This window comes from Spodoptera frugiperda, chromosome 23, assembly GCF_023101765.2.
Source record: "Spodoptera frugiperda isolate SF20-4 chromosome 23, AGI-APGP_CSIRO_Sfru_2.0, whole genome shotgun sequence".
NCBI classification, from domain to species: Eukaryota; Metazoa; Arthropoda; class Insecta; order Lepidoptera; family Noctuidae; genus Spodoptera; species Spodoptera frugiperda.
In genome coordinates, this window is record NC_064234.1 from 3,818,174 (window position 1) to 3,830,835 (window position 12,662).

The window sequence follows — 12,662 nt, forward strand, 5'->3', positions numbered from 1 at the left end:
ATAAAATATGACTATCATTATAATACATAGTAATATCTAAAATCCTCCTTTTTAAATCCTATAATCTCCAAGTAGAGGACACTCAACGCAGCGCAAAGGCACGATTTCCAGCAACCCTTTGAGTACCCCAACAAAAGCGGTCTGGCTGCTTTATTTTCCTAAAATACGTTGTTACCAAGTACTCAGTCACAGTGTGAGTATGTATGTATGTACGTCACAGCGTTTCCCGCCGCCTAATGTATTAGTTTTCCCACATTATTAGTTTCTTGACGCGCCAGCCCTGGATTATGTCTTTGTACCCGGTTATTAACTAAATGAAAAAAATGTGCCGTCGCATAAGCAGCTATAAAATTTGCTAGTTACAGTCTCTTTTGGTTTGTGTAGTGTTATTAGATGATAGTGGTTTGAAATGCATGAGACTTTTGGAAAACGTTAAGACAAACAAAATTGAACCTTTTTGTTTTTTTATGTGCTTCATTGAAGCATGTAGTCGTAAATGTGACTGTTAAGAATTAGCATTAAGGTTCAATTTCAAGGGTCTGAGTTTTTAGAAGAGGTACTTATGGTTCGGATCGTGTTCTTATTGGACACTGTTACTCTACCTAACAATAATAATTATGCTCAGTACTGTTCTATAATAGGTACTAACAGAAAATGATAGGCCATCAAACGGTTTGTTATTTCACTCCAGACTCAATTTTACAAGAAATATTTCCATATAAATTACTTCTTATTACTGCGGCGACAATCATTAACTAGAAAATTATACCTAAATAACTAAAAACCTCTAATTACTAAAAGCAGTGATTAAGTAACCTTACTTAAGTTAAGTCTCGTGTTAAGTTTCCCATAGCTTAATTATCACATTTTCAAAGTAAGGTAATCACTTATTCAGGACATAGCGTGGTCTATAGCAGTTTCATACTAAAATAATCCTTTCTTTGCTTTGTTTAGAATACATAATTAATTAAACGAGGAAGTAAACAATCATCTTGAATGCTAAATTGCTCGGAAAATTTCAGTGTAACTAAAGTTCAATAAAGTTAACATGTATTTAGGCAATCAAATAAGATTGGATAAACTTATCGAATACCGCCCCACTATAAAACCATTAAAAATTGCGGCGAAAATCAACGTGTGTTGATTTTCGTCGCAATTTTTAACTTAACCCGATCGGGAATCGAATATCAGACTCATTTTTTATCAGTCGTCTGTCTTGTATTTCGAAACTATTATAAAACTTTACATACAACTGTAACTTCAACAGAATAAACGACTCTAGTTCACTTTAATTACTCAAAATTCAAGTGTTTACGTAAACTATTCCGATATCGTAATACAATATTTTAAGCAAAAAGTGGGAACCAACTTAGATTGGATCAAACCGACATACAATAAAACTTGGATTAAGGTTATGAATAACTTAAGTTTCACGTAAAAACCCTTCGGTAAGTATTTAAGTTATAAGCAGATAAAGTGCTTTGTACCTGAAAATATCCAAAGCTTTGAAATTGAGTAACAAAAATGTGGGTAATGTTTTAGTTTATTGAATATTAAGCTTAGTTACACAAGTAAATTTATTTACATTTATCTGATAAAAATACTCTCGAGGGTTTGAAATAAAACAAGGTTTTTGTGGTTGGTTGTACAGCTATCATGTTCTGTTTATCATTATTTGTTTTGTCTTTTGTATTGCTTGTGAAAATTGTTTTCTTTTTTTTTTTTAATAAAAAGAATTGTATCTATTTAATTCAGAGGAATATGGTAGTTTCCAAATAGTCAAATCCAATACTTTTATCGATATGTCAACATGATACTTTTCTATGAATTTTGTAGTAGATCGCTAGTTATGGCGTCATCAGTTTTGCATAAAATAGCATACTTATTTTCAAATTAACTAGAAAATATGCTTAAAAACTTTATAAATGGGAGAAATAAAAAAACACGAACTTATTTAAAATTAGAATTTCTCTATTTGAAAGCTGGTCTTTTAGTGGTACAAAACTTCGTGGATATAACCTATTTATTATATTATTATTACTGGGTAATTTGTACAGTAGTTAGTTATACACTTATACATACATATCTTGTAGATATCATACTAATATCTTTTCCTTATTAGTTTATGATGAAACGAGATTACAGAAACTTTTATCTTTCTTATATTTTATCAAATATGATTTTACTGACGAAATTATTTATCTCTAGATATTTTTGTATCTGTAATCAATCATGTTAAGTATTATACTTGCGATTCTCTGGAAATCGTCTATAGTTTTATTTCCTAAGTCTATAGAAAGGTTATTAAGAAATATTAAGTCTAAATTTCTTAGTTGCCCGGTGTCTGAAATTTTGCTCAGTATAAGGCAAATACCCTTTACACGGGACTTATAAAATGGTGAAAAGTGGGTGTACTTCGTAGAGTGGTATTACGTACCATAACGTGTACCTCTGCCTACTCCCTCGGGGATAAAAGGCACGACGATATGAGTACCTACATACACATCTATGTCTGAATCATCACAATCTCGTGAAAAGACATAGTTCTATCCAAGACAAACCGCTCAGGGTTAGAATGTACGTATTTCTCGCTTCGATTCTATTTTGTTACCTAAGGCCCTGACTTCCAACAGTTCCAACTACATTATTGACTTGCAATCTATTTAAACCAAGATAGTGATCGAAACTGTAACATATGTGCAGTCTCGGAAATAGACTACATTTTGCACTCTAGCAAAACATGAATATCGTTTTAGGGAAACGAATTGAATTTTTATTTGGTGGTTGATTTGTTCATTGCTCCACTCGTATAAACTAGTGGAGTTTGGTTGAATTATTGTTCTACTGTAAATAGTTGTAAAAAAAGATATTATCGTCATCAGCCTGTTTTCGTCCACTGCCGGACAAGCCTCTCCAATGGCACGCCAGTGAGCTCGATTTTCAGCTCTACGCATCAACTACTACCAGCCACCAGCCGCCGATATCGTCACTCCACCCAGCAAAAGATATTATGCTGAAAAATATTAAGAGTTCGTTAAGAAACTTATCTTTATCGATCCTATATAAAAACCTCTCAATGTACACAGGAATGCCTTTTCCACCACTTTTCCGCAACTTAAGGTCCATAGTACTCGTTTGTGTAAAACAAAGACAAGTCGAAAACATAAAACGGACGAATTGCAAACAGTGTCACGAGCCACTTTCATTGCACGGTCCAGTTGTGGAGTTCACATAAAATTTATTCCTTCCCACAAGTAAGTGGGAACCTCGGCGAATTTTCTAGTCAGGAGTGAATTTATTTTGAGAAGTAAAACTTGGTAAGACAACGTTTCTCAAGTAATCCAGTCGTGGTTTACGTTAGCTTGGCGAGCTCGTGACGTCAGCGCTACGTAATGAGTTAGGAACTTCGCAAATAATAATTTGAAAGCGTAAGTCCGCTGCAGGTGTTATAGTTTTAATTTGAATTTACATTGTAGACATAAATTTCAATCAAGTTTTGATTTAAATTCTATAGAGTAGTAAAATAAAATAAAAATAATAATTACCTAACACATTTCTAAATCAGGAAGGCACAATAAAACCAGTATTTTAACTTTTTAAACACCATTAAAACTCTTATGGGTCAGTCTGTAAAATTCCGCCAAAATTTCACATAACACTTTATATTATAGCTGCTTCGTGACAATAACATCCAATGAAAAGTGTGACTCGAGTTTTGGAACCCCCATTAAAATTCCAGAGGGTCATTCTGGATTTATAATATCGCAAAATTTTGCGAGCCAAAGGGAACAATTAGATAAATCGCAAACCATTTATTTAAATTGTGTTCCATTTGTTTAACTCTTCCCTAAATAAATGGGTCGCTCCATAAGGAAAAAAATACGAGATACAGTTTCTCGTTTTTAGGTGATGCCGCTCTTTCCATTACATTTATCAGCCATCATTTACGAGGGCCGGAAAAGGTGTTTAATTTTTCTTTCTTCAACATTACTTCAACGATTTACTGCGGTCGGAGTAGAAACGAAAATTAGCCTCATTTTATTGAATTTCCTTGCGTTATTTTTTTGTTACCGAGAGCGACTATCGAGTACGAATTTGGGGATTCTCTACTATCAGAAGAGTAAGAATTTTGATGTAGATTCTTAGATTGTGTAAAGTATTAATAAAGTTGTGATATCTAATCTTAAAAACTATTTTTCATACCTATTAGCTAAACGCCATTCTTCCATCTTCTAGTAAATCCATCACTAAATAAATAATACCACGGCAAACCTAATGCGTTGGCTTAAACAGCTATCATAGCAAGGTCAGACGGTCCGCAAACACCATAATCAGTTCATATAATCAGAAGATTAACTAATAATGGGTCCAGCACCCTCGAAAGGTGATTAGGATCAGGTCGGCACGCGAGGCGAGGGTTGAAAGCTATCGCCCATCATTATAGCTGAACACCGTCTCAGCAACTTCTTTCGTTCTTCAGATTTCAAGGTCCTTTGTAAACCGTTAAGATCCACTTCTCATTTTTTTTTATGTCAAGTAAAACGAATATCTCGACTGTCCCCTACGGGATAACTGATTTAATATTTTCTCTAAGCTTGTTTACTAGCAAAACTTTCTTAAATGTGACATGTTTTTCAAATTGTATTTGGAAAAAGTTTGTGATTCGATTGTTTTTTAAAACAATTGAATAAGACTGGAACGTCTGAATGTCGTCTATAAAAATAAAAATAAGATTTTTTGTTTTAGGTACGCTAATAGTATGTCAAACAAACTTTATACTTCTACTTGTACTCAAACTTTTTGAGAGAACGTGTCTTCTAAATGTCAAGATAGATAATCTTCTCATATTCCTTTAGATCTTACTTACCTAATATTCAAAGTGGAATTTTAGTCTTTATTTTCCCGTGGCAGAATGACTTTTATTAATTTATTAAAAAACAACTTTGTATTTGCTGAGTAGATCTCTGTTTGGATAGTACTACTGATAGCAAGTCATTCTGTCGCGGGAAAACAACGACTAAAATTGCACGGTGTAGTTATCTCATCTCTCCGGGCTTCATAATATACAGTATGTTAACTAACAGAGGGCGTTCTTGTTAACCCGCAATAGTATAGCATCCATAAATGCTAAAAAAATATTACCATTAAAAAAAAGCAAATTTATTTTTTTTAATATTAAAATATTCACCAAATATTTTAAATCGATACGTAAAAGAAACACTCTGTGCACGCGTAGTTGAAGGAAGGCAACGTTGCAATTTATTGCTTATTTTTCTATGCTGATATTTTTATTTTAATCTATTAATGATATAGATTAACGAGTCTACAATAGTTTCCAATAGGCTCAACCCCTATTACATGGGACTTATAACACAAATGGTGAAAAGTGAGTGTATAGCGGCATTACGTTTCGTAATGAGCACCTCTGCCTACCCCTTCGGGGATAAAAGGCGTGACGTTGCTTTTTTATTAACGAGTTTAAAGGAACGTCCTTTGTTAGTTTACATACTGTATAACACTGTCAGCAAGTCTATCTGTTAAATAATCCGTTCAAAATCAGTGTACCTAGCAAGCAACACGTGTTCGTGTGTTAGCCAGATCGCTGTAGGATGGAGTGAAGAGTGATTGATCATCGGATTCCCAGCGGCAGTGTGCCTACCGCCTGTAATCTCCGCCGCTACACTGATTGATGTGCTCACACCCTTGTAAATACGGTCTTCATCTACCCAACTACCGAACGTGGCTGTCGAACTTCATCACGAAGATTTTACGGACAAATAAATAAGAGGTGTAGCTTGCAGTGGAACTTGGCATGTGTAGTTTGAATGGATGTTTATCCGTTGTTATCATTATCATATGAATGTCGAATGAGCTGTCGTCGGCGGTATTTCCGAACCGATACAACCTCCAAGAAAAGTGCATACTCTTTTTTAAAAGGCCGGCAACTCACTGTGACTCCTCTGGTGTTGTGGATGTCCATGGGCGGCGCTGAGCGCTTACCATCAGGTGACTCGGCTGCTCGCTTGCCACCCGTTCCATAAAAACATCATTTAATATCAATTGGGGGTTATAGAAAATTTTCAGACATCAAATAACGGTTGCAAGTCAACATTGGAAAATACATGGTTACAAATTGAATTTGTACTCAAATATCTTATCGTTACAACTAGACAAATCCCCTAAAACAGCGTATCGTCAGTATAGACGAAAGGGGATCAAGAAAATAAACCGACTTCACTAAAAAAGTTAAAAATAACTTTAATTTTGGAAGTCGGTGTTTCTGGGTATTATTTGTTTGTTGCTACACCGACTTCCGAAATTAAAGTTATTTTTAACTTTTTTAGTGAAGTCGGTTTATTTTTTTGTAAAAAGTATTTTATTTCACTCTTTTTAGTTGCGATACTCAGTATCGCAACTAAAAAAGTCGGTTAAAATCTCTATCTCAATAACTACTTTATTTATTTGTATTGTCACCGTCACTTAATTAACTTTATTGTGATTTCTATGTGAGTATGAAGTTCCATTGGCCATTTCTGGTCTTCTTCATCAGTTCCACCTCTTCAAAGGTTACTTTTTGACTGTAAATGCTTCAATCCTAGATGAATATACCATGTATAGTTCCCTATAATATTTGAGGAGTTCCCTCGATTTCTCTTAGATCCCATCATCAGATCCTAACTTGGTGATAATGGGACCACCTCAGAACAATCTACTTTCGAACAAAAAAATAATTTTGAAAATCCGTCGACAATTGACGGAGTATTAATTAACTTTATTATGATTTCTTTGTGAGTATGAAGTTCCATAGGCCATTTCTGGTCTTTTTCATCAGTTCTACCTCTTCAAAGGTTACTTTTTTACTGTAAATGCTTCAATTCTAGATGAATATACCAAAATCACTATATAGTTCCCTATAATATTTGAGGAGTTCCCTCGATTTCTCTAAGATTCCATCATCAGATCCTAACTTGGTGACAATGGGACCACCTCAGAACTATCTACTTTCGAACAAAAAAAGAATTTTGAAAATCCGTCGACAATTGACGGAGTATTCGATGAACAAACATACAAAAAAAAAAAAAAAAAACATACAAACAGCCGAACATAGTACCTCCTCCTTTTGTGAAGTCGGTAAAAAGATCTTGTTTTATGAGCAAATTGAAGGGTTCCGGAGCTACATCGCTTGCTCAAGTATATCGCAGTACAAACTATAAACTCTAGTAAACATCGCCGTCAAAAACCCATGAAATTCCTTCTCTATTTCCAACATTTGCAAGAAAAAATACGGATATCCTAATTTGTACTTTATTGTCAAGTAAAAACGTTCTTTTTAGATTACTCACGTAAATTCTTCTTGTTATGCCAAAGATATTTCAACTTCAACTGAGTACACAGTTAGAAGAGACAGTTCGTTTGAAGAACGTTTTTAAATTCAGAACGCGTTCCCCTCGCAAAACTAATGGCTTGCTTATTACAAACTTTTTGGTGGAGATGTCAGAAAAAGTATAACTTTGAGGGTTTAAGTTTTTTATTGTTTTGAATTTTTTACTCAAAGATAAAATGAGGTAAAATGCCTATCAGAAGTTTCAGTATTATTAACTTTTTATCTTGTAAAGTAAGAACAAAATTGGATATTACACAAAATGTCTTTCAATCGTGATAAGTCATAACATGGAAAATGCTCCATACTTCACAAACCTTAACCAATTGCACCCAATCAAGACATAATCCAATAAACTGCAAAGAAGCAGCAGTAGAACTGAACAAACATCCAAGATTAATAACACACCAGGTGTTCTAGCATCCAGCAACAGATTAAAAATAAAATTAGCTAAAGAAGATCGATGGTGGCTCCGCCGTCAGTTCTGCAGTACAATAATCGGACAGTGATTCACGACTGCACGGCACTACCACGGCTAACGAACGGTAATCCTTACGAATCGTTCCGGCTTCCTCCGGCTAGCTATTTCAAGCTTTATTTTGTTCTCTGAACATTTTAGATGAGAAAACATTTTCTGATTTCCGTTTATTTTTTGTTGTTTTTTTTTTATCAACAAATAATAAATGCTTTGTTTTGTATTCCGCGAATTTCTTCTGTTCTACGTAGATTTACAATCTGTATTAAAAGTAATAGCAACCTACCTACCATCGTTGAGAAATAACAGATGTTATAATAATATTTCACCATCAGTTTTTACATAGATGGTGATTGAGTAATCGCTAATATCCAAGCGTATCACCATCTAACAGTACCCAAGTTAGTGTACAATGTCCAATTTCCAATGCTACCGTCAGTTCCCCTTTAGTTCTACTCATTTCCAAATCACCGAATTGAAATGAAGCGATATTGATTTCCATTCACGTTTCTAAGTTTAGTCCTAAATATAATAACGAAGTGTTCACACTGTATGAGAACAATATTATGGGAAAAAAAGCGTTAAATATTTTTCACGAAACCTGTATTATTGAGAGTGACCCAGCATAAACATGTACTTTCAATACTTGATTATTCATTCATCGCATTAATATTATCGTTTGTGACGTATCGAACGATATTTTTGGAATTAAAAGAGCCAGGGACGTTCTTGGTGTAATAAATTACATTGTTGTTATGTGCCTACATTGTTCGATATTTTATGTTCACGTCGCAAGATGTGAATTATGTGTGCGTGTTTTGATGTATGGTTGTGTTATACTTTGCGGTTTGTGCGATTTTGGTTACTTACCTATTAGAAATTGATCTTTGTCAAGTAAGTGATCGGAATCTAGATTCGAAAATTTATGAAATAGAGAATAATATAATGACTGTTGATGAAGCGAAAGAGGTATGTAAGAGTCGTAGCTATTGATGGTCCATTGTCTCTGCCTACTCCAATGGGAGACAGGTGTGATGTTATGTATGAAATAGAAAAATATATATCTCTTTAATAATAAGTCAACACCCTTTAAAAATAAAATTACCGAGACAGAAAAACCTAAACAGCAAAATGAGAAACAAGTCGAAATACAAGACCTAAATAAAATATTAATAAAAACCAAATGTTTGCTACCTGTCAGTACATTTAGCTAGCAGTGTTACCGTGAATAGCAATAACAAAGTTAAATCCCGTGATAGGTGTTACCCATCCATCATGAAGAGCCCTGGGGAGACCAGGTGATGTACTGAAGATTAAACCCGGCTATACTGCTACAGGGACATACTACCAAATATTACAAAATATTATGTATTGGTTTCGTACCATTTTACGTAATATGCGGAAGAGTTGCGTCTACTTTTCCTTAAAGTCAGTTTCGTATGTACCTATTGGGTTACAGTACCAGCTAGTAAGAAGATTATTGTTGTTTAATATTATACTTAGGTACATATTAAAACAAAGGTCTTTTGTGTGTAGTTGTCGGAATTTGATTTAGTTACGAACTATGTTACCGTATAGCATTAGCATGATAATTTAGCCAAATATTCGTGATTCATTTCCTATCATATAATCACATATTCGATAGCTTAGTAATAAAGAAAACCGTTACAGGTTCCTAAGAAATAGCATTATTATCGAAGGCAATGAAAGTGTTATATGTATAATGGATTGGGAACTAAAATGGCATTTCCTGGATAAAAAGCAGTTCAATTCCTATCAATGGCATTGGTGTGTGGGACATCTGTGTGCTTGTTCATTTGTTTAAAGCCGTGGCGGGTTCAAGGTTGAGTTTATAAATAGAGTGTGCGAAAATTACATTTATTTGTGTGCCCTGTATGAATGCCTCGTGTATTTGTGAATCCTGTGCACTGTATAAACACTTGGGGTGGTTGTTGTTATACTAATTTAATTACCAACAATACATGGATGTTGGAGGACGTTTTTATACTTCCTAAGAAATAGCATTATTATCGAAGGCAATGAAAGTGTTATATGTATAATGGATTGGGAACTAAAACGGCATTTCCTGGATAAAAAGCAGTTCAATTCCCATCGTTGGCATTGGTGTGTGTAGCGAAGACACGTTACGGCTTATTGGCTGCTAATAAAATGGTTCTGGCCACTTGTGAAAGCCTTTCACATGCTCGCATGAACATTCCGTTCCGTTCCGTGACGGCATTCACTGAAAATATAGCTGCAGCCGACGCGTCATTTGTGGGTAGTCGGAGATTCACCCGTAGCGACACCACTTGAGATTCAGTCTAGCTTCTATCTTCGCGTCGAGCGGACGTGTTTGTGCGAGCAAAGATTACTCAGGTAAATTTCAAATATACGGTTTTACTACGACTTTTAAATTTTCTTGCTATGTTTTAGTATACTTGGTATTGCAATCTGTTCGTTGTCTTTTGGGTATAATTTATATTGCAACGTGAATGTAAGTTTTCCAAACAATATTATTCATTTGATGTACTAAGTTTGTTGAATTCGGTTAAACTATTCTGTGAGATGTTTATTCATAAAACAGCTGATTTAAAAAGTTAAATGTTTTGAGCTAGAAACTTTACATACGTAGTATTTACCCATCAACAATCGATACGATACATATCTACAAATATTTGAAACAGCGAGCAATACGAATAATAGAAATCGTAACTTCAAATGATGCAACAAACTGTCAGCTGCGCTTGGAATCGCTTGTATCTGCTTTAAACAGGTAGCAGAGATAAGAGCTTACCGTATAGTTTCAGACTACTTGTGTCGCTTTTTGCCCCGAGTGTCATTCGCTATCGGAAATTACAAAGCCCGGCCGAAGTTTGACTCTTGCATAACGATATCAAGTAGCTCGCTTGAATAAGAACTAAAACAATTCCCTCAGTTAATCTGATCTCCCTTACAATATTTCAAGAACAAATCTCATTATAAAGTAATTCATTAAATCTCTGAACATCTTTTCCTACAGCATAGCTCTTTGCATAATTGAATGACTCTAGAGAATAGAGTATTTTTCTCATTCTCTTAAAATGTACTACCATTAGTTGGTTTTATGTGAGAAAAAGAAAGATCTTACCTTTCCACAATTAATTATCTAGTCCGTTCTTACAAATGTTGGAATATTTAAAAAGTTACTCGGCCTTTACAGGACCACTTTAGATGTTTTCTTCAACAAAAAGAGTGGAAAATGTTTAAGTTTTTCTCTTTTAAAAGCAGACTAACGACATGACGGTAATAAGCAGTTTTTACCCGTTGCGTGAAAGTAGGTTACAACGTTGGGTAATTGGGGTGCGCGCGTCCCCGCTTTATGCAAACATAGATCTATTCACCTGTTAGTAGTTTTGATTGTTTATGTCAGGTGTTCGTTATGTTTCTTCATTTCAATTCGGCAGCCTCTAAGAAGCCACTGCTGACCAAAGGCCTCTTGTTATCAGGAGAAGGTTTGAGCATTAATCACCACGCTTACTCAATGTGGGTTGGGTATTTCAAATTTATAATTTGAAAATATAAGTCCAGGTTTCCTCACGATGTTTTACTTCACCGTTTGTCAGAGGTGTCTAAATAATCTTAGAAAGTCCATATAACTCGGAAAAAAGTCAAATTGGTACTTTGCCGTTGGTAGGTTTCGAATCCGAACTGTCATGAGAAGCGGACGTCACGCCACTACATTTATTAAATCGTAATATATAGTACAGTTTTAACCTTCTATAGAAAATGTACCTTATATTTGTATTAGGTGACTAAACATTTCGTTATCTAAACGACGATTTTTAAAATGCTTATTTAGCCAAATTTCGTCTTTATAAAAGAGAATGCCGTAATAATTTACCGAAATTAAAGGTAGCGATAACATCAAACAGGTTTTTTATCATCACGAAAAAAAAACAATTTACAATAAATTACAAGATTAAAATATATTCGTCGGTAAGGCAAGTAATTAAGCCGCGGTAAGCTTTAAATTTTGTTGCTGTTGGCTTGGAAAAATCAACAGCACAATAGCACATTTTATCTCGTGAAATAAAAGAACATAAATTGGATGTAAAAGGCGTCTTTCTCGTTACAGCAGTGAATATAAAAAGGTTCGGTCACCTCGCGTTTTATTGTTTTATGCAAATCTGTTTTTCCTGCTACATATTTCATATTTTAGTGAGGTACGAACGACTGGGACATCTGTGTGCTTGTTCATTTGTTTAAAGCCATGGCGGGTTCAAGGTTGAGTTTATAAATAGAGTGTGCGAAAATTACATTTATTTGTACCCTGTATGAATGCCTTGTATATTTGTGAATCCTGTGCACTGTATAAACTTGGGGTGGTTGTTGTTATACTAAATTACCAACAATTCACGGAGGTTGGAGGACGTTTTTATAATTCCTTCCCACGATTCACTTTTACGAGTCACATTTATGAGTCCTTTACCGAGTGGTAATAAATCAAAAATCCTTTGTCAGATAATACTAGATAAGTAACAAAAAATAAAAACGTAGATATCTCGCAAATAAATCGGAACATAAATCGGAAACAGTTTATCTGTCGATTTTGAACGAGATATCGAGTATCGATTGCTACGAAATTGGCTAGAGTTGGCGCGCACCTCGAAGGATTACGTAAACTCAAGAAAAACACGCTCGGGGAAGGAAACCGGTGAAAATAACCGGGTACAGGTGACACGAGCCTTGAAACGACTCGCTAAGTGTTTCCGACGGAAAACTATGAAAAGTGCTAGGGGAATACCGTCGTACGTGACTTTTGGAATA

At 34.7% G+C, this 12,662-nt stretch overlaps 1 protein-coding gene across 2 annotated transcripts in view; it reads left to right on the forward strand.

Annotated features, from left to right (window-relative positions):
* Positions 1-12,662, forward strand: part of LOC118266980 (slit homolog 1 protein) — a 121,863-nt gene that overhangs the window by 37,889 nt on the left and 71,312 nt on the right. Inside the window, exon 1 of one of the 2 annotated variants that reach the window (XM_035580675.2) lies at positions 10,214-10,232. The exons of the other annotated variant lie outside the window; for it this stretch is intronic. The gene's annotated coding sequence lies outside the window, so the exon portion shown is untranslated. Of the gene's footprint in view, positions 1-10,213; positions 10,233-12,662 lie in introns of those variants that run through there. 2 annotated transcript variants of the gene reach the window in all.